The sequence below is a fragment of the Vicugna pacos genome, chromosome 7 (assembly GCF_048564905.1).
Source record: "Vicugna pacos chromosome 7, VicPac4, whole genome shotgun sequence".
NCBI lineage: Eukaryota > Metazoa > Chordata > Mammalia > Artiodactyla > Camelidae > Vicugna > Vicugna pacos.
The window spans coordinates 16,608,889-16,633,155 of record NC_132993.1 but is presented as its reverse complement, the minus strand read 5'-3'; the positions used below and the strand labels follow the sequence as shown (position 1 = coordinate 16,633,155).

The 24,267-nt window shown below is 41.7% G+C and overlaps 1 long non-coding RNA gene across 1 annotated transcript in view; it reads right to left on the bottom strand.

Moving 5' to 3' along the window:
* Positions 1-22,492, bottom strand: part of LOC140697326 (uncharacterized) — a 35,450-nt gene extending 12,958 nt beyond the window's left edge. The window contains exon 1 of the long non-coding RNA XR_012074255.1: positions 21,634-22,492. This is a non-coding gene — a long non-coding RNA (uncharacterized lncRNA). The remainder of the gene's footprint in view (positions 1-21,633) is intronic.
* Positions 22,493-24,267: the final 1,775 nt, after the last annotated feature.

The window sequence follows — 24,267 nt, the reverse complement described above, 5'->3', positions numbered from 1 at the left end:
CCCAATGCCCACTAATGATCTAACTTAAAGTTCCCAAGATCCTCAATTACAAACAAACAAAAATAAAAGTTGTTCAGTTAGACAGGCTCTTCTTCTGTGCGCAACAGCAGGTTGCCAGTACAACCAATATAATTCATTTATAGAAAAGAGATAGCAAACATTTTTAAAATGCCTTGTATGTTGCATTTTTTTGCCCATTGAAATGGGAACTTTAATGCTACCATACCACCTCAAGTAGGACACAGGTTGCAGTTAGTTTCTGTGGATCTGGGATGGCTGCCTGAGGTTGCCTATAAAAGATGAGGTTTTCCAGCCATAGGCCGAAACAAAGTTAATATATCTGTAGAAAACTCTAATTTGAAAAGATGTGTGCACCTCAATGTACACAGCAGCACTATATACAACAGCCAAGACATGGAAGCAACCTAAATATCCATTGACAGATGATTGGATGAAGAAGTTGTGGTATATATACATACAATGGAATATTACTCAGCCATAAAAAGAATGAATGCCATTTGCAGCAAGTGGATGGGCTTAGAGATTATCATACTAAGTGAAGCTTCTCAAATAAAGACAAATATATCACTTACATGTGGAATCTAAAAAAATGACACAAATGAACTTATTTACAAAACAGAAACAGACTTAAAGACATAGAAAACAAACTTATGGTTACCAAAGGGGAAAGGGGAGGACAGGAATAAATTGGGACTTTGGGATTAGCAGATACACACTACTGTATACAGAATAGATAAACAACAAGATCCTACTGTATAGCATAGGGAACTGTATTCAATAATTTGTAATAACCTATAATGAAAAAGAATATATACATACATATAACTGAATTACTATGCTGTATACCAGAAACTAACACAACATTGTAAATCAGCTATACTTCAAAAAAAAAAGTTAACAGAGGGCAGAGCTGGGGAAGGTTGTTCTTCGTGGGCAAAGCTGCTGTTGATCAATAGGTTTTCTGGATTCTGAGGAAGTGAGTTGTCTTATTTTTCTTCCAGTTTGCAATCATGGAAAACCAAAGCTAGGAGAGATGTTGCATGAGTCACAGCCATGCATAGGGGTTCTCATGCTGGCTTTTAGGATGTCAATGGTTCCTTTCTCTGCATCATTTAATGTTGCCCAGGCATTGCCCAGGCCCACCCAAGACCCTGTGTACACAGGGAGGGAAGCCTTCTGCAACCAACAGCTCCCGCCTGGAGATGTGAGGGGGACGGTCTCTGAGCACTGGATATGTCCATCACAGAGCTGCAGAACAAAGGACAGACATCTGGTGCCTTCTTCATTCCAAGCAGAGTCCCAGCTGGGATACTGGATTCCTAGCCTGCAGCAGAGTATAATCCAGGAACTGGGAAAGCACTTGTCATGTGGAAAGAGGAGGCATTTGAGATGGGCACCATGGGAGTAGACGAGTTGGTTAAGGAAGAGGAAGACAGAAATCTAAACTCAGTGTAGAAACCTAACAGCGCATGGTGCAATTGCTGAGATCCAATTCTGCCAACACTTCTCTTAAGAAAGGCAGGGAATTTCGTAATATATTGTAGAAGAGTGTCAACATTTTCATCAATAACAAGAAAAAAATTATTGTTCTATTTTTAGATGACCGGCAATTATCAGCTCCTGGGAGAAGTACAAGGCAACATGCCTGCCTGGGGAAGCTGGGCTTTTGTGGGTAGAAAAAGGAATTAAAAATGCAAGATGACTTCTGCTAAGTGCCAAATAAATGATTTAGGCAGTAATTGCCTTGCAATTGAAAGAAAGGAAAATAATCAGGGCTCCCTGAAACACCCTCTCCCAATAGCATATGACTAACTTCCTAGGAAGGAAAGAAACATTTGTTGAAAGCATGATAGAACTGTCAAAAATCCAAGAAATCAATTACTTAAATTGTGAAGCATAAGTCACAATTCTATTTGTTCTACGAGAGTGTAAAATTTACCAGTTTTCATTAAGACAGAAAATAAGAACTCACTACAGCTTCTGCCAAGAGAACCCTGCACATCTATCCCCACTTTTAATCAGGCCATGTCTGTGGGAGTGTTTTTGCTACCAGCATTGGGCATTTGAGGTATATAGAGGTGTCATTAGTCATCAGGTTAACTCAAGGGTGGATTTCTTTTTTGCATCTTCTGATAGGATCATTGGCATGGAATTGTATCTAATGAAGCAATGAAACAGAGAGTCATGGGGAAAAGTGTATGACATGAAGTCGTCAAAAAGTTTACAATGTCAGCAGATCTCTTGGCCAGAAATATCAAGGATTGATCTCCCGGGTCTTGAGGGACACAGGCAAGGAGAAAGTCTGGGACACTTCCAAGGAGGGGAAGATGGTGATGAAAGATGTGGAGATGGGACGAAGTGGGCATCAGAGAACACTGATGGGAAAGGGAAGGGGTGTGACCGAAGCAGATGTTTCCCAGTGGGGACTTGTGAGAAACTGATGTAAGGCGGTGGGTCCCATGATGGGTTATGAATGAGCAGTTCCTGTTTTGAGAAGACGTGCTGTCTTGGTTTGTATTCTCTCAAAAGTAAACCCTGAGTAAGGAACTGGGTACAAGTAGTTTCTTTGGGAAGCGATCCCAGGAAGCATGGAGAGTGGGAAAGTGAGATGGAAGAGGAAAGCCAGCCAAGTGTGTGTGAATGAGTGGGTGTCACTGTGGGCCACCAGGGCTCGGTTCCACGGGGGTCCTCGCAGAGACCTGAGGAACACTCGGGATGTTATTTTTCTTGGAATTGATCATTAGGCACAAAATGAACAATTCTGGTTTTTAAGCATGCAGTCACTTTTCTTCATACTTAGCTGAAAATGAGTAAACAGAATTTCACTCAGACTTTGCAAATACCCTTTAAACTTAGTCTGAGATGAAACAAGAAAAGTTCAACCTGGAGTTAGACTTCATGGCCCAAACAGTTAAGCTTCTGGAAATAAAGCTGAGAATGAACATGCGTTTATCAAACATCCCAAAGAAGTTTGACAATGAACCGTGAAATAGTCGAGTCAGCCTTCGCAGCTGTCCCGCACCGAGGCATAAGGAAGTTATTTTGATCTATCCAGTTTCATATTATTGGCTTGAAGGTTGCTCCTGGGACTAACTCCCTGCACTTCTGGCCCTCCACAAGTAAACTGACTGTGCTCCTAGCACAAGGCCAGAGAAAGTCTTCAAGACTAACAGGTGCTTAAGGGAGTTAGCCATCACCCCGTATAGAAACTTTGCCCTGAGCTGCAGGTGACTTCAGGTGGGCGAAAGAGAGATGGGTGGGCCACCATCAGCTTCTGCCATGCATTCTCCTTGCCTTCAAGGAAAACTCTAAGAAAGGGATGTGTGTTCCCGTATCCGCGCAGCCTCCTCTTTCTTCTTCCTGTGCTTCATGCATTTCCCTCCAATCCCACCCCCAGAGTCCTCACTCCCTGTGTCCGTTCCAGGTAATTGGGTGGGAATGGAGGCTCCAAGGGAGCTTCTGCCTTTTAGAAGTGACCAACGAAGGAATTTTTCATTATGAAATGTCAGCTGATTGAGAAGTATGTTTTGGGAGAGACAGAGATCTACCCAGAGTCTTGAAATAAGTTACCTTCTAGGCCTCTGCCAGGTGGCAGCCAACTCACCGCCCTGGGGAATCTGTGATGTGTTGCTTGTGAATGCATGTCATCATCTTATTTTCTGCAAGACTACAAACAGAGATATGCTTCTGTTGACATTTGGGACTGCCACCGCTGTAAAGGGAAAGTGACTTTAGATGGGTGCCAGATATGAGAGTTGAGAATAAGAAAGTAATTAATTAAGTTTTTAAAATGTTAATCAGAAGAGTTCTTTTCAACAGATCTTTCTTGCTCTCACAGGAGCAGCTGAAGAGCCAAAGCTATCACAGAAACCATCGGCCAAGGACACAGCAAGTCATCCTACACCTGAAATGATGAAATTCTCTATTCTTGTCACATGCAGTCATCTCTGCAGTGACTGACTGTCACGTCGTGGAGCAGACAAGAATACGAACACAGAGAAACAGCACAAGCAGAGAGACAGTGGCTCAGTCTCCATGCAAATGGTCTAAATCAGAAAAATAAAAGGAAGAAAATCTCTTAACATGGAAGCAGAATTATCTAGGAGTTGATTTTTCCCCCCTCTGGTAGCATTTCTTTTTTAAACAGAATATCTTTTAAGTTGACTTTTTTGCAGGGGGCGGCATATGGGGAGATGACAAGCCTGTTAGGGACCAGAATAATACAAATCACAAATCTGAAGGAAGTTCAAGGGGTCACCTTGCTCAGATTCTGGTTTCCAGGCGGAAATGATCACTAACAATGGCGCTCTGAAAGAGCCTGCAGGAAGGATGATGCTACAGCCTTTTTCAACATCCCAGCTTGCATGTTTTAACCCCTCCAATACGACAGCCCCTTCTCACATCCGTGTGTCTCTGCCTGAATTTTAAGTCTGCGCTTTATATTCTGTTCTCACTGGCACACTGAGAACAGCTGGTCACTGCAAATGCTCCCCTCTGCATTTATGATAATAGATTTACCCCTAGTACTCTGGGTTCCCGCTGTTCCTGAACCAGTAGTGTTGGCCTTTCTCAGAATTACCAAGGAGTAGGGAATAATTGGCTGGGGTGAGCATGGCAGACTGCAATTTGTCCTCCCCTCATATTTGCAACAGTTGCTTTAAAACATTTCTTTTCCTAAATTTCTGCAAGCTGGGTGGGTGAGGCGATGACTCAGCTTTGGTCATCCAGACCCAATGCACGTTATAGGGTAGTGGGGCAAGAAGGAGGGTGAAGTGCATGGAACAAAGCTGCCCCCTGCTCTGCTCCACGCCAGGACATTGCACCTGGGACCTAGTGCTCAAGAGAGGAACAAACTCCAACTGAAGTCTGCTGCACATTAGTTTTCCTGCTGGGGCAGCCTCTGCTGTACCCTGACACACTCATACAACCACTGGTTACACGAGCAAGCCAAATAGGAAACGAGCCACGTAAAGACGGGGGTTCTCAGCTTTTCCTTTCCCTGCTGCAACACACACAATGATGTTCACATATTCGACACTCCAAGGGCAGACTCAGATTTTGAAGAAACTCCTGGAAATTTGGTGGTGAAATAAAGCCTGCGTGTACCCCAGATGCCCACAGTTCTAACAGTCCATCAGCTGGCTGCTTGCCCTGGATTGAATCCAAGGTGAGAACAGTTTTAAGACAGCATGACAATCCCAAAGAGAAGCCCCTCCACTTAGGAAAAAAAGAATTTTAACATTTTTGCTCCTCCTCCTCCTAAGAATTCCTCCCTCCAACTCCAGGTCCAGGAGAGAGTTTTGAAGGAGTCAGCTATTCTCCGCGGAGTGTATAGAAGAGTTGGTGGTGCAAAGAGAAGACATTGAAACTTCACAGAGGTTAATTGGGACAGGGCCTCCGCCCCCACCCCGCAACAACCCTACGAGGCAGCAGGGAATATTTATTATCGCTATTCTACATATTAGGAAACTGAGGCTCAGAGAGGGGAAGTGATTTGCCCAAGATCACAAGACAATTTAGAGGCAAAACTAAGAATAGCTTAACTTACCTGACTCCCGGTCATGCTTTCTCCCTGTCCACAGCTTCTACAGGTCTCTCTCCAACTCTCCCAGATTATTAACCTATGCCTAGTGATGTGTGTTGAAACATGAGCCCACCTGCCTTGGTTGGAACTGCCCTGGAAGCAGAGCCTGGACCAGCACTCCGTTGTGGGTGGTCTTTTGGGAGGGGATCCCAAGAAGCAGGAGTAAGAGGGTAGAGTGAGATGAAAAAGGAGAAAGGCTGATTACAGATGTGGCCAACTGGGGCTCAGTCCTGCTGGGGAGCCTCCAAGAAACCAGGTGGAATGCCCCTCAGATATCCCTCCAAAGGATAGCAGCTGGGGCACTGACCTGCCAACTCCTGCCCCCATTGGTTGAGGATCCATCACAAGAGCTTTGACACCTCCCCACCTGCAGATCCCGGCAAAGTGAGATCCTGTGGCTTCGAAAAATGCCCTAAAGCAGAAAAGTAAAGAGGCATGGCGGTGCTTGAAATGGGATTGGTGGAGGCAGTGTGTGCGCACCGGAACGGTCCTCCACAGCTGCAGCTGAAATTGGAGGTAGGCTGAGGGGATGCACCTGGACATCAGAGGGTTGCTTCACCACCCATATGTCGGGGTCAAGGGGAAAAGGATACGAAGAGTGGGAGATTTTGAGTGAGCAGTTGGATGAGAGGTGTACAGGGGTGGCAGCTGGGGGTGGGGTGGGAGGCAGTGAACTAGTGGTGGGAGGAGTGTTTGGCTTTTACTCAGATTCTCTTCCAAGAAAGCGTACAGGAGCTGAGGTTAGAAGATTGGGGCTTATGTTGCAGAGCTGCCAGGATCCAGCTGTTTCCCTTAAGACAACTCCTTGACCTTTCTGTAAATAGGAATAGTACTTCTGTTTGCCTCACATACCTCACTGGGATGCTGTGAAGGCCAAACTGAGCTAATATACACAGAGGGCTTCGTAGGGTGTGACGTGCTACACACACGAGCTGCTGCTGTTGTTACAGAAGGTGGTATAAGGGCTGCTGGGGCTGTAAATTTCATCTTCTCACCTTCTGTGCAATCAACACACAACTTTCCCATTTCTAATAAATCATGCAGTTTTAGTCTACAACGTGCCAATGCTCTTCATCCAAGCTCCTGCTTACTTTCATTATTTATCCTCATTTATTCTTTGTTAAATGGCTTTAAACGTGCTTATCACATTCATAGACACCGCTGCTGGGAGTAGAAAATGGTAGAATTCAAATAAAGATAGACTTGTCAATTTCTATCAAAATGATAAGTATATTGACCCTTTGGGCCAGCAAACCACTTTTAAGGATTTATTCTGATTATCTGCACACATGTGAATTATTTCTGTATGAAATTATTTGTTGCAGTATTGTTTGTAAGAGCAAAAGACTGGAAACAGCATAAATGTTTATGGTAGGGTATGAGTTAAATAAACCATAGTACCTTCACAGTGGGATCCCATGTAGCTGTTAGAAATAGTAACAATAATAATAATAATTCAGAAACTTTGTACGTTCTAATATGGAAAAACCCTAGGATGTATCATTAGGTGATAAAAGCAAGGTTCAGAGCACTTTAAAGTATGCTGCCTTGTGTATATGGAAAGGAAAAAAATAAATATATAGGAAAATAACAAAAATGATTACCAGAGAACGCTAGAGCTGAGGAACAGGGTGGGTGAGGACAGGAGTGAGAATGAGCCTGTTCAATGTATAACTTTTTATTCACTTGGATATTTGACCCAATGAATCACCTACCTAAGAATAATAATTAAAAATTAAACAAACAAAACCAAGACTAGTTCTGTTCCTGGGTTCCTTTCGGCCAATAAAAACTGGAAAACACACCAGCTAGGAAATAGAAGCTGACTTGATTTAGCAGACGACTGATGGTGGAAATGAAATTCTAGTAACAAAGGGCCTGGGGACACTCAGTCACTAATATGGCCCTAGTGCTCTGCCATTACTAGGATCTTTGACAGGAGTGACCAAAATGTGCTCCAGTCAAATCCACTCATCGTGGAAAGGGGGTGGAGAGCTCACTTAAGGGTTATTATCATTATTATCATAGCATTATGATGATGATTACTTACTGGGAGTTTTGTGTACTTTATCCCATTTGGTCTTCCCAACACAACTGTGGGCTATTAACCGCCATCACCATCATCTCCACTTTATAGAAGAGAAAACTAATCTTGAAGAGATGAAGTAATTTTCCCAAAGCCACAAAGTGCTGCTGGGGTTTAAAGCAGGACTGTTTTCATTATGAGGGAGAAAAACAAAATTATCAGATGCAAATCCAATTAACCTGTTCAGCTATTTGTTTTTTAAAAAATGTTTAGTGAGCATCTATTAAGTGGCAGACACTATATTAGATACTTGTGGCACATCCAGCAGATTAACTTTCCTTAAATATAGACTAGCTGCCTTTTAGAGATTGTTTCAGGAGTTTCCTGTCTACTTCCTGTTCTGGAGGGGCTGTGGCTAGGCTAGCTCTCTGTTTACAGCAGGAGAAGGGTCAGGTGAGCCCCCTTTTCTAACAGTTTTTCGCTTTATTGATGGTTAGGTTAAGCCTCCAAGCATCAGGAGGAGAGACAGTGGAGCACAGGATGCTGGTTGAAGATGCAGATATCTCAATATGCAGATATCTCTGTGAATGTGCTATACTCTGATCATTTGATCCTTAAGGGGGAGGAGCTAGAAAGAGGAGCAAAAAGAAGAGGTGAACATGTGAGAAGAGAGTGGAGAAGAGGGGTCCCCCTTACCTCCTCCACCTTGTTCATTCACAAGTCATATCTGAGCAACATTTCCCTGGGACATTAAGGGAAATGTAAACAGTGAAATCTCCCACATCTCAGAGAGAACTGATATTACTTTATATTTTTATTAACAATCTAAAAAAAAGCTTGCCATGGAAACTCAAAGATTTTGGTAAAATGTGATACTGGTAAGTATCAACTAGAAATAACATTTTTGAAGGGTGTGCCTCAAGATATTGGTTAGAGAAATTCTCCTGCTTGTATAAAGCCCTTAGGAATGACTTTTCCTGAACAGCTTCTTTGCTCCAAATACTAAGCAATTTGGGGGAAATCTGCCACATTACATTATATCCATTCACAGAACAACTAACAGTGTCCATTGTTTGACACCAGGAGAATCCGGAGCAGGCTGGGACATCTGATTTCCTTGAGTATGCTATTCCCAGTGCCCCTCCCAGTCAAGCTACATCCAGTTTCATCTTATCTTTACTGTTTCTCTGATTCTATTTTCCATGCAAGGCACTGAGCTCAGGGAATTTGGAGTCACAGGGAAGATAATGGTCAAGGTGGACAACTGTTAAGCTAGGTGAGCTAATAACTGAAAGGCAGCTCTTTGAAAGTCCACCAAGACAAGAGTCATTATGGGAGTGGTTCTGATTCCCAACTCTTGTTCATTTTATTAAAGTCCTTGGAGTTCTCTTCAGACCCTCATCAGCAAGACCGGGCAATGCTCTTTAGAACTTTCCAACTTCAAGAGCATATATTGGGTGCATCACGTGTTAGTACGTATGGCAGGGACGTGCACCCACACCCAGTTCTCCTCTCCTTTGGGGCACGTGAGTGGGTTTCCCGTCCCTGCTTCCCTGGCAGTTAGGCAGACCACATGATCAGAATCGGCCAATGGGCTGTGAGTGGGGTGTCACATCAAGGCTGAATGTTTGTTTGCTGGGGTGAGAACCTTCAGCCCTCTCTTCTCTGGCCATGGGATGTTGGAAACCTATATGGGAAGAGTCACAAGAGTATCTGGTGCCACTGAGTCACCATATGGAAGACTGCTGCCCAGAGAGTTTTCTAGATTTGAACTGGATTTTGTGTGAGTGAGAAGAAAACATTTATTGTTAAGCCCCAGAGATAGTCATGTTGTTACTGCAGCATCACCCAGCATGTCCCATAGTACTGTGTGGGTTTTCAGCTTGCTAGAGCTATAGTCAACTCTCAAAGTCAACTGAAATCACACAGAATATTACAAGCTAAAATCTCAGCCACCATCCCACAGTGTTCTTAAGAAATAATCAAAGTATCTATTGCCATCCTTAATAACTATTTACATAAGGTGAGCGGGGAGGCACTAATCTCCATTTGAGTTAGTGGCATCTCTTTTGGCAGAGATGGAAAGAAAATACCAATTTTAGCAAATCTGAAGAATAAAGAACCTTAGTTTATTGTGCTGTAATTAAAATTTTTTGTTTTGTTCAGCAATGGATTCATGAAATGACTTAAAAACACGTCTTAAATTGTGTTGTTAACTTTTGAATCATTACTTCCCCCTCCTTTTCCCCCTATCTTTTCATTGTATAGTACATTACAAAAGAGTTCTATCTTTAACTCAAGAAGATAGAACTGTGGACAGTTAGGATGTTTTCAGCTACACACAACAAAACCCCCCAGCTGAAACTAGCTGAAACAGTAAGGACGTGAATTATTACACATTACTGAGAGTCTGGGGGCTTTGTGGGGCTCAGGGTTAGCTCATCCAGCAGCTCCATCATGTCATCAAGGACTCAGATTATTTTCCAAAGCTGCTAGCAAGGTAGTAGAGCAGTTCCAGACATCACATCCATATGGGACGATGTCCAGAAGAAGAAAAGAGATCATCCCATCTCGTGTTTCTCACTTAAAGAGAGGAAATGTTTCCCAGAAGCTACTTCTCATTGGCCAGAAGTGGTTACATGCCAAATTCTGAAGCCATCACCGGTGAGAAGAATAAAATTGTAGTGACTGGTTGAGAACTGTTAGTCCAGGGGTAAGATGATAAGCTTTTGGGTGGAATGGATGTTGGGGAGTCCATCACAGACATTATCTCTATTTCCATTTTGCAGTCACAGAAACAGACATTCTAGGTCAATTTTTCCCTTTGATTCTCCTGGGTTGATTCCTCTTGTCTTAATTCTTTGATCATTACCACAGTCAAGCTGCTCATGCTTTTATTCCTAGATTTTGCAGTAACTTCTCATCTACCTGCTCTGGCTCACCTTGCCTTTCTCCAGTCCCCACTTTACACACCCCCTGCTAGACGAAGCTTCTTAAAACCCTCTTCTCACATTGTCACGTCTTTATCCAATTAAGTCAAATGTCTCTCTCTCTTGCCATTGGTTTTAGGTCTGGACATCTCTGGGTGGTTTTCCAGATGTGGTTTTAGCACAAGGATCCCATCCACCACTAAGAGGCAACCCACACCCTTCAAACTGCTCTCCACATTGTCTCCCCAACTCAGCACATCAGCTCCTGCTTCTGGACTTGTGTGTGGTCTCTTCCAGATTGGACATCCTATTTCATCTTCTCCATCAGTCCAAACTCCTTCCTTTTTTTTTTAACATTCATCTCAGATTCATCTCCTTCATGCAAGCTTTCTTAACTCACTCCAGCCCATGCTGGTGTCTCTTTACTGAATTTTTTTTCACATAGAGCCAATACTGTAGCTTAGTATGTGTTGAGCTGCTCAAATCCATGAGGCATGTCTTGAAAATGACTGTTCTGCACGATTTCTGTCCCACCCCATCTTTACACATTTGACACACATTATTGATCCTTTAGTCAATCAGCAAGCAAGCACTAAGACCCGCTCCTCGTGGTTACACTGTGACATTAGCACAGATGGAATCCAACAACTAGATCCTTTTGGGAAAATGAGCATTAATTGTGCACACTTTGCCACTCATATGAAACAGAGAGGGGTCCCCTATGAGTAAGTTCAGCTTAGAAACAGGGCTGGGTGTTGAATTTTGTATCTGGAAATTTCTAGCCCACTTCTGAGAACTCAAATCTGTATGCCTGTTTAGAAGGCCATGCTTTTAGAATTGCGTTCCAGAATAAATATGGAAAGTTGACAAGCATTTGGGTTCACCCATTCAACAACAAAAGTTCCAGTCATACATATATACTTGGGTAGGCACCATCTTTCACAAAAAAAGACTTGAACCTCAATTCTTATTGTTTTTTTAATGGGGAAACATTCATAAAGATGTTCATGTCCACTGGCCTCTTTCCCCTTGTGATCAGTAATATGCATTTGGTGGCTAGACAGTCTGAACGAGGACTGAGGACAAGCATCACTGAACACAGAGAAGGAAACTGTTCCTTGGAGGAATCAGATTGCTCCTCTACTCTGTGCTTTGTGCACCAGACCCTGTAAGGCCCTCTGGACATGGGGCTGTTTGCATTGTGTGACTGTGTGTGATGGGAATTCACACCTAATTCTGCATCCCAGCTTTATTGCTGAGGTCCATAATGAGTCAGTATAATTAAGCACCGTTTGCCTGGTTAGTTAGTTCAAGTGTCTAAATCTGTCACAATAAAGTATGTGATGTTAAACATGTTTGGATTAGAACCTTCTGGAGCCAATGCCAATGCAGACAGCTATATTAATCACATGGGAGGTTATCTTATTTGAGACTTTCTATGCACCTCTGAGTTACAGTGTCTCATCCATCAAGGGTTTGCTGAAGACATCTGTAAACTTTGATTTATTGCACTGTTCCTGGTACAGAATTAAATAGCATTATACTCAAATATATTGGCTTAATTGACAGGTAGAGATTTAATCCTGTTAATTATCTAGCCTGCTTGAAAGCTTCCATTAACCCCTTGCTGAATTGGCGGGATGCAGAAGAGGTATCTCAGCACCTGTTTTGGACTCAGGTAAATCCATCATTGTCCCTCCTCTTCAAAAAGTTTACTCTTGCCAGCCCCAGTTGGTGAGTGAATGTGCAAACTCATGAGACAAGTGTGTCACCTTGGGGTGGCCCTCTTTCTGACTCCAAATAGCTCATTCCTTTAGGTAAATGATGTTAGGAGGTTTGTAGTCAAGGGCTTTCCTGGCTTTGGGTTTTATATGTGAGCATCTATTGAGATAATGTGTGTGAAGGTCGTTCATTCATTTACTTAGTCAATAATTTTACTGAGTACTTACTATGTTCAGGGACTTTGCTGGGTTGCAAAGAACAAAAATATATGTGAAGACAGTTGAGACTTTCAAGAAACTTACATCATTTATAAATCACAAAGTACTCTACAAATGAATAGGTATGCTTTAATGATGACGATTTGTACTGTTATAAAAATGCATACTAATGGGTTATCCATACCAGAAAAAGTAAGCACAGCTAAACTTTATCTTTGTAGAACCAGTTACTTCTAACAAAAGACACTAAGGTGGAAATTTCAAACACTGTGGGAGAAGACTGTGGAACACATTCAAAGGAGGCAGATTCTTTTGGAGTTTTCGAACTCATCCATCACAAGGCGGCTATGTTCCTCTGCACACATTGTAAGACCCCACCAATGGAGCCATCTGCCAAGCTTTTCTACTTCTACTTTCTACTTCTTCAACTCAGGTCAATAATGTCCTCTCTGTTCCTAATCACCATGCAAGGTACAAAGAGAAGGTAGACTTCTCTGTCTTCTGGAGCTCAGTCTGGTGGAGACAGCAGTAAGAGGACTGTGATGGAGGGTCCCATAGGAGGTTCTCAGACCCCAGAGTGGACGCACTTAGCCTGGGAGGATTCAAGGAAGGCTTCCTGGAGGAGGAACTGTCTGAACTGGGTTTTAACAAACGCTTAACAGTTATTCCATTATAGAGAGAAGGATGTGTAAGGAGGGCAAGTTAGGGTATTCTGCACAACATGAGTAATCTGGCCAAAGTCCCAGAAGAGTGAAACCACAGAGTGTTCTTGGGAAGCCACAAGTGTTTAGTGTTTCTAAATTAAATGCAATGAGTAGCCGCAGCTAGTACTGGGCAAGGACTACATCATGGAGGGTCTTGCAGGCCAGATGAGGTGCTTGGAACATGATGTTCAGGAGCCACCAGAACATTCTATGCAGGAAAGTAAAAAAGTTGGGGTTTCTAAAAATAGGTCCATCCAGTGATCAACCTGGTAGGAAAGTGGAGAATTTATTTATGTTTCTCAACCTGATATCTTTTAAATGAAAATAAAAAAGATTTTTTGTATACTCCAAGAGCATTTAGTGGACCACGGTCAGTGAAAGTCATGACTCTTTTTAAAAACACATTTTTATATAATTTACACTTATAGACAAGTTGTAAAAAGTACAAAGAACTCCCAATCACCTTTGCCCAGATTTACCAATTGCTAACAAATTGGTGACATTTTGCTCCATTTGCTCATTCATCAATCTACTATGCACACACATACATACACACAAACACACACATTCATTGAGCCAAGAAAGGAGCTTGCAGCCTTTATTCATATTCATAATTACTCCAATGTCTATTTCCTAAAGACAAGAACTCTCTCTTTTTCTACAACAATAAACATTTATCAAAATCAGGAAATGTGACATTGATACAATACTATTATCTAATCCAATCTCACTAATTACGCTAATAATGACTTATGATAATTTTAAAAACTATTACGTAAAAAAAAACCCAAAACCCAGTTCTATGCTAATATCTTTCATTTGGAAATTACTACTGAAACAGAAATTAATCTTTATAAAATAAATGTTTTTAGATTATCATAAAAATAAAAGGACAGAATTTTAAAATTCTTCTAGAACTCACGGATTCCTGGATCCACAGTTGAGAAAAATTGTTGGAAGTCAAGGTAGAGACAGAAAGAGGTCTATTTATTGTGCAAGTGGAGAATGTCTTTTATTGTCACACTAGTCAGAGCGTCAGAAAAATCAAGCAGAGGGGAAGCAGGGGTCCCATCTCTGTTCAGCAAAGTTAAGTAAGAAAAGCCTGCAGGACCTAGGAACCAGCACAGGGGTTCTGCACACTGACTTACATGCCAAGTCCAGAGCAGGAAAGGGGCAGAGAGCAGGACCAGTGATACTTCCATGCTCTGTCTCTTAGTGGGCACCAAGTTTGGGATGAGCATGGAGAAAGAGAGAAAATATGAGGAGAAAGAAGGATGCAATGTCTATGGCTCAGGGTGAGGGCAGGTCTCTGAAACCAGAGGAAAATTTTAGAGGGTAATTTGATATGGGTAGTAGCATGTAAGAAGATATGGGCTCTACAAGAAAGAAGAAAGTAATGGGGGAAGTTGAGATGAACAGGCAACGGGGTGAGATAAAAATGGAAACAGTAGAGAGAGGCTTGCAGGGAAACTAAAAAGCAAAAAAATATTTATTACTTTTCAAAAGAATTTTTAAACATTCCCTTTGGAGGCAATAAAGGACAGAATTGAAATTGTGATAAATAGGCTCAATGATGCAGCAGATCTTTGATAAATTTAAAAGGCTTAGTTGTTCCAGCGCAAGCAGGAGGAAGGGAGAGAAGCATGGTCACTGAGACTTGTAGAAACCTCTTAGTCTTTGAGGAGGTAGGCAGTGCAGATAAGGACAAAGGGGATGCTCACTAACAGATCAACTTCCAAGCTTGTACACTTCAACAGCTTTCTTATCAAGCACCTCTGTTGCACTACCAATGCCAAACTTAAATACAGGTCCCAAATGACAACCTCAAGAAATTCAGATGCATGGAAATTATGAGGATTGAAAACAAAAGGCAGAAACTTTGGCATCACGTTCTGGTTTACTAACTTAACCTTGGTTTCTTAATCTGTAAAAGAGCTACCTTCTGTGAGTGTTTTGAGGAACAAATGAGTTCTACAGAGTTTATTATAGTCGTTGGTATATAATAAGCACTCAATACATATTAGCTGCTGCTATTTTTACTATTGTATTATTTTTTAGTTGCATCCTCTATTACCCCAAAGAATAAAAGTTTAAAGAGGAAAATAATAAAATAGATTAGTTATGAAGATATGAAGTCTAATGGAAGGCAACCAAAGCACTACTATAGGTAACCTCAGACTCAATTTTCTTATTTCATAAACTATATTCTTATTTTGTTAAAAAGAAAAAAGAAAAAAAGATTAATAAAGAATACAAAGAAATGACAAAAAGAAATGGAAAGATATCTTGTGCTCTTGGATTAGAACAATTAATATTATTAAAAATGGCCAAAGTAACTAAAGCAATCTACAGATTTAGTGCAATCTCGTTCAAAATACCCATGACATTTTTCACAGAACTAGAACAAATAATCCTAAAATTCACATAGAACTACAAAAGATCCCAAATTGCCAAAGCAATCTTGAGGAAAAAGAACAAAGCTGGAGGAATCACCCCCTCCCGGACCTCAGACTACACTACAAAGCTATAGTAATCAGAACAGCATGGCACTGGCACAAAAACAGATACATAGATCAATGGAACAGAAGACAGCCCAGAAATAAACCCATGCACTTATGGTCACTTAATCTATGACAAAGGAGGCACAATATACAATGAAGAAAAAACAGCCTCTTCAATAAGTGGTGTTGGGAAAACTGGACAGCAACATGTAAAACAACGAGATTAGAAAATTTCCTCACTCCATATACAAAAATAACTCAAAATGGATTAAAGACCTAAGTGTAAGACATGAAACCATAAAATTCCTGTAAGAGAACATAGGTAGGACATTCTTTGACATAAATCATAGCAGTATTTTTTGGATCTTACTTCCCAAGGCAAAAGAAATAAAGCAAAAGTAAACAAATGAGACCTAATTAAACTTACTAGCTTTTACACAGCAAAGAAACTATCAACAAAATGAAAAGACAACCTAAAGATGGGAGAAAATATTTGCAAATGATATAACTGACAAAGGGTTAATATCCAAAATATATAAACAGTTCATACAACTCAATATCAAAAAAACCAAACAACTCAATCAAAACAATGGCAGAAGACTTGAATAGACATTTTTCCAAAGAAGACATACAGATGTCCAACAAGCACATGAAAAGATGCTCAACATCCCTAATTATTAGAGAAATGCAAAGTAAAACCACAGTGAGGTGTCACCACACACCTGTCAGAATCACTAGCATCAAAAAGTCTACAAATAACAAACGTTGGTGAAAATGTAGAGAAAAGAGAACCCTTGTACACTGTTGGTGGGAATGTAAATAGGTAAAGCCACTATAGAAAACACTATGGAGGTTCCTCAAAAAAATGAAAATAGAACTACCATATGACCCAGCAATTCCACTCCTGGGTATATATCTGGAAAAAACAAAAACACTAATTCAAAAAGATATATGCATCCCAATGTTCACAGTAGCTAAGATATGAAAGCAACCCAAGTGTCTATCAACAGATAAATGGATAAAGAGGATGTGAAACCTACACACACACACACACATGCGCACGTGCACACTGGAATATTACTCAGTCATAAAAAAGAATGAAATTCTTCCATTTGCAGCAACATAGGTGGATCTAGAGAATATAATGCTTAATGAAATAAGTCAGAAAGACAAATACTCTATGATATCACTTATACATAGAATCTACAAAGTAAAACAAACTAACATGTATAGCAAAACAGAAACAGATTTACAGATAGAGACAACAAACTAGTGGTTACTAGCGGGGAGAGGTAAGGGAGGAGGGGCAAGATGGGGTTAAAAGATACAAACTACTTTGTATAAAATAGATAAGCAACAAGGCTATACTGTGTAGCACAAGGAATAATAGCCATTATCTTATAATAACTTAATGAAGTATAATCTGTAAAAATACTGAATCACTATGCTATATATCTAAAACTAATATATTTATAAATTAACTTTACTTCAATTTAAAAAACAAATAATAGATGAATAGAGAATAATAAGATTAAAACAAATCTTAGGAAAATAAAAGGAATAAAAAAGCAGAGATTTTTTTTAAAAAATAGCATAAAATTATTATAGTTTGGGAGGTAAAACAGCAAAATATACTCGCTACTCATAAATTTAAGTTTTAAAAAGATGGAGACATATGCATACTTCTAGATAACAGGGCTGAATACTGTAAAAATGTAAAATTTTCCCAGATTAGTTTATCCATTTATTAAAAACCCAATCAACATGCTGATGGGACTATTTTTTGGAAACTGGCAATATAATTATAAGGTTCATAATTATAATTCTGGAGAACAGGTGAAAGTAGCTAAGAACATTTTGAAAACATTCTAATAATATTAAATTCACCAGAGCAGTCTAGATTCAGAAGAAAAGTTATTTTGAGATCAGACTGACATCAGTGTAAAAAGGACCTTAGTCGACTTGATATATTATTAAAATACTAATTGCTGTCAATCTGTAATTCACACCTACTCAGCCCTAGCTCCAGATATTTTTGCTTCTCTGATGCACAGACCTCTAAATCAAATAACAGAAACACAAGTTGAAAATAAATTGCTCTGTGTCCTTCAATGAGCCCAGAAAAACAGTGGAACCCTAAACCAAAAATACCTTTGGATCTTATTCAAGTGGAATCATGTGTGTTTATTGAATTGTGTTATTTATTTCAAAATTCTCTATTTTAATCACAAAAGGAATTAGGCATGCATGAGCCATTTCAAATTCTTTTGGTTATTTTCAGTCCATAGGTTTTTCTCATCTTCAGGCTCGGAAGGTCATGTTCAAATTTTAACTTTGTTCACCAAGGACAAACACTACCATTTATAAACAATTTCTAAAGTGACTGCTAGAATGATTCTAAAGTAGGGTTTGTTTTATACTTAGGGTCTAAAAATAAAGAAGGCTGTTTTTATCTGCCATCTGAGGGAAAAGAGAGGAGTTTTGTTGATGAGGGAATGTGGCTTGGGGACATTGCTGAGTGGGATGGCCTAGGCTCAGGACACCTGGGGCCAGCAGCATAAAGGTGGGACAGAATGCACAAGGCTTCCCCCATCCTTCCTAAAATTATGAGTATTACACGGAAAGGTGGGGAGTCCAGAAGTACAGAGGAGTGGTACAGCAATCAAATGTTAGTGTCAGCACTGATTTCAAATTCTCGGTACCAGAACCAGGCCATGAGTTAAGAAAACATGTTCTAGAGTCAAAAAGACCTTGAAATAGGTCCCAGCTCCACCACGTGCTAGCAGTCTAATGTTAAACAAGTTTCTTAAACAGCAACTCTCAATTTCCTCATCTCTATACCAGGTATTTCACAGATCTAGACAAATGATAGCCAATACTGCTTGGTATAAGAATTTTGTGATCATTGTAAGTCTAAGTCTCTCATCATAGGGTAGTAGAAAATGAGGCAAAAACGCATCAATGTGTAGGTAAAAAAGCATTCTAACAGGTGAAGTACTGGGTATAGGAGTTTTTACTGTGTGCATGTGCGTTAGAGTTGGGGGTGCAGGGAAAGAGAATGTAAGAACAAAAAAGACTTAAAATTATATGATGCACACTGTAGGGGAAAACTATAGATATCAATGCTGGTTAAACGTACTAATAAACCCACAGAAGAGAAAATCCACAGATGTCGGGTGTAAAGAAGAAAAGGCAGGTAGAGTGGATGGTCCAGAGAAGCAGTCGTAATTCAGATTTGGGAGAAAGAAAGGATGCTAAAGCCAGAACATCCAGCCTTTGAGAAGCCAATTAGGACCTCATTCCTGTGTGCTAGGGAGGACGCAGCAGTTGTGAGGATGAGGCTGAAGGTAGCACGAGGTCAGAGGTTCCAGCTGCACCTGGGTGACCGCTGTCTGGAGGTGGCGCTGCATGGGGGAATGCTGAAATAACCCTGAGCAATGGGAGAGAGTCAGGCATAGACCAAAGGGTGCTACAAGATTTATAACCATGAGCACAAATGTAAGCACTCTTTACACTTATACCCCATGCAGATCATTAGATGAAACAAACTGGTATTGACACTGAGTAAAGCTTACAACAGCACTGAACTTTCATCTCTCTTCCAGTAGATTTCTTATCTTTCCCAATTTGTGGCTCATCTATTTACAACTTGAAGAGATTGAAAGGATACTGATGACAACATAATGACTGTGGAGCAAATGGAAGAAAGGGCTCTAGCTCACATTAAAAATTATGATATGATTTAGCAGGTTATAAAGACACTGGTTTTATCTGAGAGTTATAGGAAAAGGACTTTTAACCTTACAGAATCAGCTTTTAGCATCCCTTATGCGCAGATACCAAGATCTTAGCTCACGTGTATCAAAAGAATTGAGTGGGAGGAGTGGGAAAGATGGGGGGATAAGGAAGTTGTTAAGACAATTCAGGAGTATCTTTAATCAGAGATGGAATTATCTCTGCCCTTTCCTGGATCACGAACGAGAAGTTCTGTCTCCATATTGTGTCCCTCAGAGAGGAAGGAGAAAGGGAGATAGAAGAGAAAGCAAAAGAGGCCAAGTTAGCCAAGCTCTCTTTCCTCCGCGCTTCGAAATTATCCTTAAATAACCTTGAGCAAGACAAGCCACATTGCCATGTGCCATGGAAGGCAAACTGACAGAGGGTATGTTTGGTTTAATGGATTATTTCCTATTCATGATAGAAATCTAGCAGAGAGACCCCTGTTATCCCCTGCTGAGAACCTAGTGCAGTTCATCTGTTTAATGCTCAAATCCCTCCCAGAGCATTCAAGGCGCCCTGGAGTGAGGGTGTCTCCTGTGAGTTCTATGCATTGGTTATCTTCGTAACACAGTGCAGTTTTCCTTTTCCTGTTCATTGAATGATGCCAGATTGGGTCAACTCCAAAAGCAACATCCAGGCATGAATTTTCTACCTAGGTCCCCACTGCAACTGCAACCAGCTGATGCCTAATTTGAAAGCCTAGATATCAGAGCAAGGGAGTTGTCATGTGGCACTTCTGAAGTCCCTGGCACTATCTCCCACCACTGCAGAGCTGCTGGGACCAGTAGGTGGTGTCTTGTGTTCTCAGAACCCTGTGGAGATAATGATGAAAAGGTGCTCTGGGATTTGACTTGCTCTTTTATTGCAGAACTCAGCCATGAGCACCTGGGGTCCGGGCCAGGAGACCGTCTGTGTGGCAGACGCCTTACTCTACTCAGCTGCAGTTCCCAGGCACAATGAAATGAAAAATGCTATCCTCTTAGTAGCTGGTACAAGAATTTATCTTAGGAAGAGGCTTGCCTTTTTGAGAAAAATGTCTTGATAAGCTCACTTGTGTAGTCAATTGCTTTGAAGCATAGCTGTTCTCTGGTGCCAAGGTTTCAGAGAAAGTGCCAAAGTTATTCTGCTTAAGAAGACAAACCTTATTTATTTATGTGTTTGTTCTGCCTTGGAGATGAGGAGGAGGAAAGTAAAAAGGAGGAGTAAGATAACAATAGAGTGAGAGATACATTGCACCATGGGATTCTTCTCCACTAATAGTACTAAAAACCATTAAATGTTTGGTTTGATTGGCTTTCTTATGGGCTGACCTTGTGTTGTGCTGGCTCTGGGAAAACAGAAGCGTCAGATACAGATAAAGGAAGGCGAGACAGGCCAGCTGCCATCTGTACAGCGAGACCAGGTTCCTTGTCTTTGAAATCAAGCCCGGGCAGCCTAACTGATACTTCATTATGCACGTTGAGCCCAAAGGGACGTGCCCCATCAGGGACCAGGATGAGCATAGACAGGTCTATAGCTCAGGGTCAGGGCAGCTTAGGAACTACAGAACTGTTCAGGACCTGCTGAAAATGGAAGCAAAACTGACCTCGGCCACCACCTCCTCTGGCCTTTCTTGCAACACTATTCCGTCCCCTCTTCTCCAAGGGGCCTCTGTGGGCTCAGAAGAACCTCAGCACCTGGACATCTGCCAGTAACCAAATCTCCCATTTCCGGTAGGACCTCTGCCTCCATCCCAGTGTTCTCCTCCATTCCAGTCCCTGCCACCCAACTCTCTACACACGTGTTCAGAGCACCCACTCTGTGCCTGATGCTCCAGCAGGCTCTGGGAAAACGAAGGGAAACAACATACCACCTATGGAAAAGGAGTGCTTAATTTCTCTGCACCATTTGTGGGCTGCACTCCGTGGGACTGACTCCTTGCCTTTTGAGCACATTGCTGAGAATACAGCGCTTTTCCCCTGAAGAAGTTTTCATCATTTCCTCGTCTTCAAGATCAGTCCATCACAGAGATCAATTTTGATTCTAGCATTTCTCACACATTTTCATTATTTTCTTATATGCAGGTGCCCCCTGTGTTGGTTCTCTACAGCTGCCAAAACAAATTACCACTAGTTTAATGCCTTAAAGCAACACAAAATTTATTATCTTACCGTTCTGGAGACCAGCGTGGCTGTGAAACTTCTGGGAGCTTCCGGGCGAATCCATTTTTTTTGCCTTTTCCAGCTTCTGGAAGCTGCCACATTCCTTGGCTCATGGTCCTGCAACACTCTGACTGCTGCCTCTGTCATCACGTGACCACCTTTCAGCCTCTGACCCTCCTACCTCCCTCATATGTTGACCCTTGTGGTTATTTAGACCCACGTGACGGATTCTGGTTACTTTCCTTAGGAGCCTTAATTTAACCATATCTGCAAAATCCCTTCTGTCAAGCAAGGCGACATATTCAGAGGTCCTGGGGATTAGGATGTGGGAATCTTTAGGGGGCTATTATACTTCCCACCACCTTTCCCCAAATATAAAAAAAGCTGAGTGTCACTCTGCCCCTTCTGGAGCTGTGTTTAGTCTCACAATGTCAGGTCCACGATGGTCTGTGGGGGGAAGGCCAGTCTCACAAGATGTTAGGAGGTCATCTTGGACAATGAATGCAACTGAGAACTAAAAATTATAAAACCCACTGTACTGTAGGTGCTCACTGAGGTCCAGGCTTCGCAGGTTCACGGACTCGGGCAGACAGACGAACACTCGCAGAGCCGCATCTCAAACGTGCCTTTATTGCGGAGCGGAGTCCCCGAGCTTTGGAGGCGGCGTCGGCGGCGGCGGAAAGTCCCGCCCTCCTTATATCGCGAGACTGGCAAAAACCTGCAAGCGGCCGACTGACCTACGGGCTGACCTCTGCGCTTGCGCAGCGCAAGTCATCACTATGTAACAATACATGGGTACTGCGCATGCGGGGTAATATTGCTAAGTCACTGGGCACCAGACGTCAGGCGAGGGAGCGTGACTGACGCCGCCTTCCCTACACCCACTCTTCTTAAAATGTATTTATTTATTTAACAAACACTTATAAAGAGCGGACCTTACATAGATGCTGTTCTGAGGTATGGGGCAGACAGGAATAAATGAAACAGAGGAGTCTCTGATTCCATAGGGCTGATGAACTAGGAAAAAAAACACACAAAAGCATGATGGACATCATGTGTCATTAGGGAATCACAAATTAAAATGACAAGATACTATACACATCTTTTAGAATGTTAAAATCCAAAACACAGACAACATGAAGTGCTGGTGAGAATGTGGAGCAATAGGAATTCTCACTCATTGCTGGTGGGAATGCAAAACGATACAGCCACTTTGGAAGACAGTTTGGCAGTTTCTTACAAAGTTAGCCATTTCCTGACCATTTGACCCAACAATCGTGCTTCTTGGTATTTACCCAAATGAGCTGAAAACATATCCACATAAAAACCTGCACACAAATGTTGATAACAGCTTTATTCATAATGGCCAAAAACTGGAAGCCACCACAATGTCCTTCAGTAGGTGAATGGATAAACAGTGAGATGGGAAGACACCACCTGATTTATTTTTAAGAAAATTCCTCTCACTATTGGGACAGACTGTAGTAGGGGCATGAATGGGACCAGGAGACCCGATTTAAGTCCTGCAGGTGCAGTGAGAAGAAATGTCACAGCTAAAGCCAAAAACCAGAATCTTGTCCAAATTTTAACTTATGATCCATTTAAATGACAGAAGACAGTGGCCCCCAGAGCAGCTGGGAGAACGCAAACTCATGGGGAGAATTTAATTCTCGAGAGAGAGTTAGAAACCTAGGAGTCAGGAGTATTGTCTCAAAGTTTCCAGGTTAGAGTTTCCCCTTGGTAAGTCTCATAATTTATATATTCATGATGGGCCTTAATTATTCATTTCCAAGGAGCATGTAAATTCCGTGCCCCAGTAATGGTTTGGGTAGATAGCTTGGTGTCTGTCGTGTGACTGAAGACCTGAGATATTCCAACTTCTGTCCATTGCTTCTTTGTATTCATTAGCTAAATTTAATCTTCATAATTATCCCGTTATGAGGCCCTATGGACACATGAGGTACTGCAGACCAGAAAGGTTAAAATTGTCCCAAAGTAATCTAGCATAAATAGAACCCAAATTTACCTGACCCTGAAGCCCAGGCCCTTCCTAAGACATGCAAAGACAGACTAGTAGAAAGAACTGAACATCCCAGCAGACACACTCACCACCCAGCCTGGGGCTTTAGTTCCAGAGCGAAAAGAAGGAGGACAAACATTTCCATGTAAAATCTTTTTCTTTCCTTTGGCTGTTTGATAACTTCTTTCAAAGTGCATTTGAGAGAAGCAGTAGAGAGAGTGGAGGAGGCAGGGTTTGAAGAGGAAAGGTTCAGAGAGCAGGATAGTGAAATGAGTCCACCAGGGACTAATTTGGGCATGTTCCTTTGCTTCTCACCCACTGTTTCTAAATGGCTCCCAAGATGCGGAGGCTAATGCCTTACAAGGACAAAGAAAAGCCACTTGCTCTGAAAAGCTGTGAATCTTGTGGGGTCCTGGTTTCTGCCACCTTGTGGAGTCAGGGAGGAGGAGGGTCTCCAGCAGGTCTGGTTCCCAGAGATTTTTCAGCCTCGTCCCAGGCTGCTTTTCCCCATTACTGAGTAGAAGATCTTTCCCCAGCCAGATTGGCTGAGCAGATTTGCTGGGGGAAGGTCCCCCATTTTCAGGTGCCATGGTCTAACGGAAATTTGGCTGGGGAAGGATGTC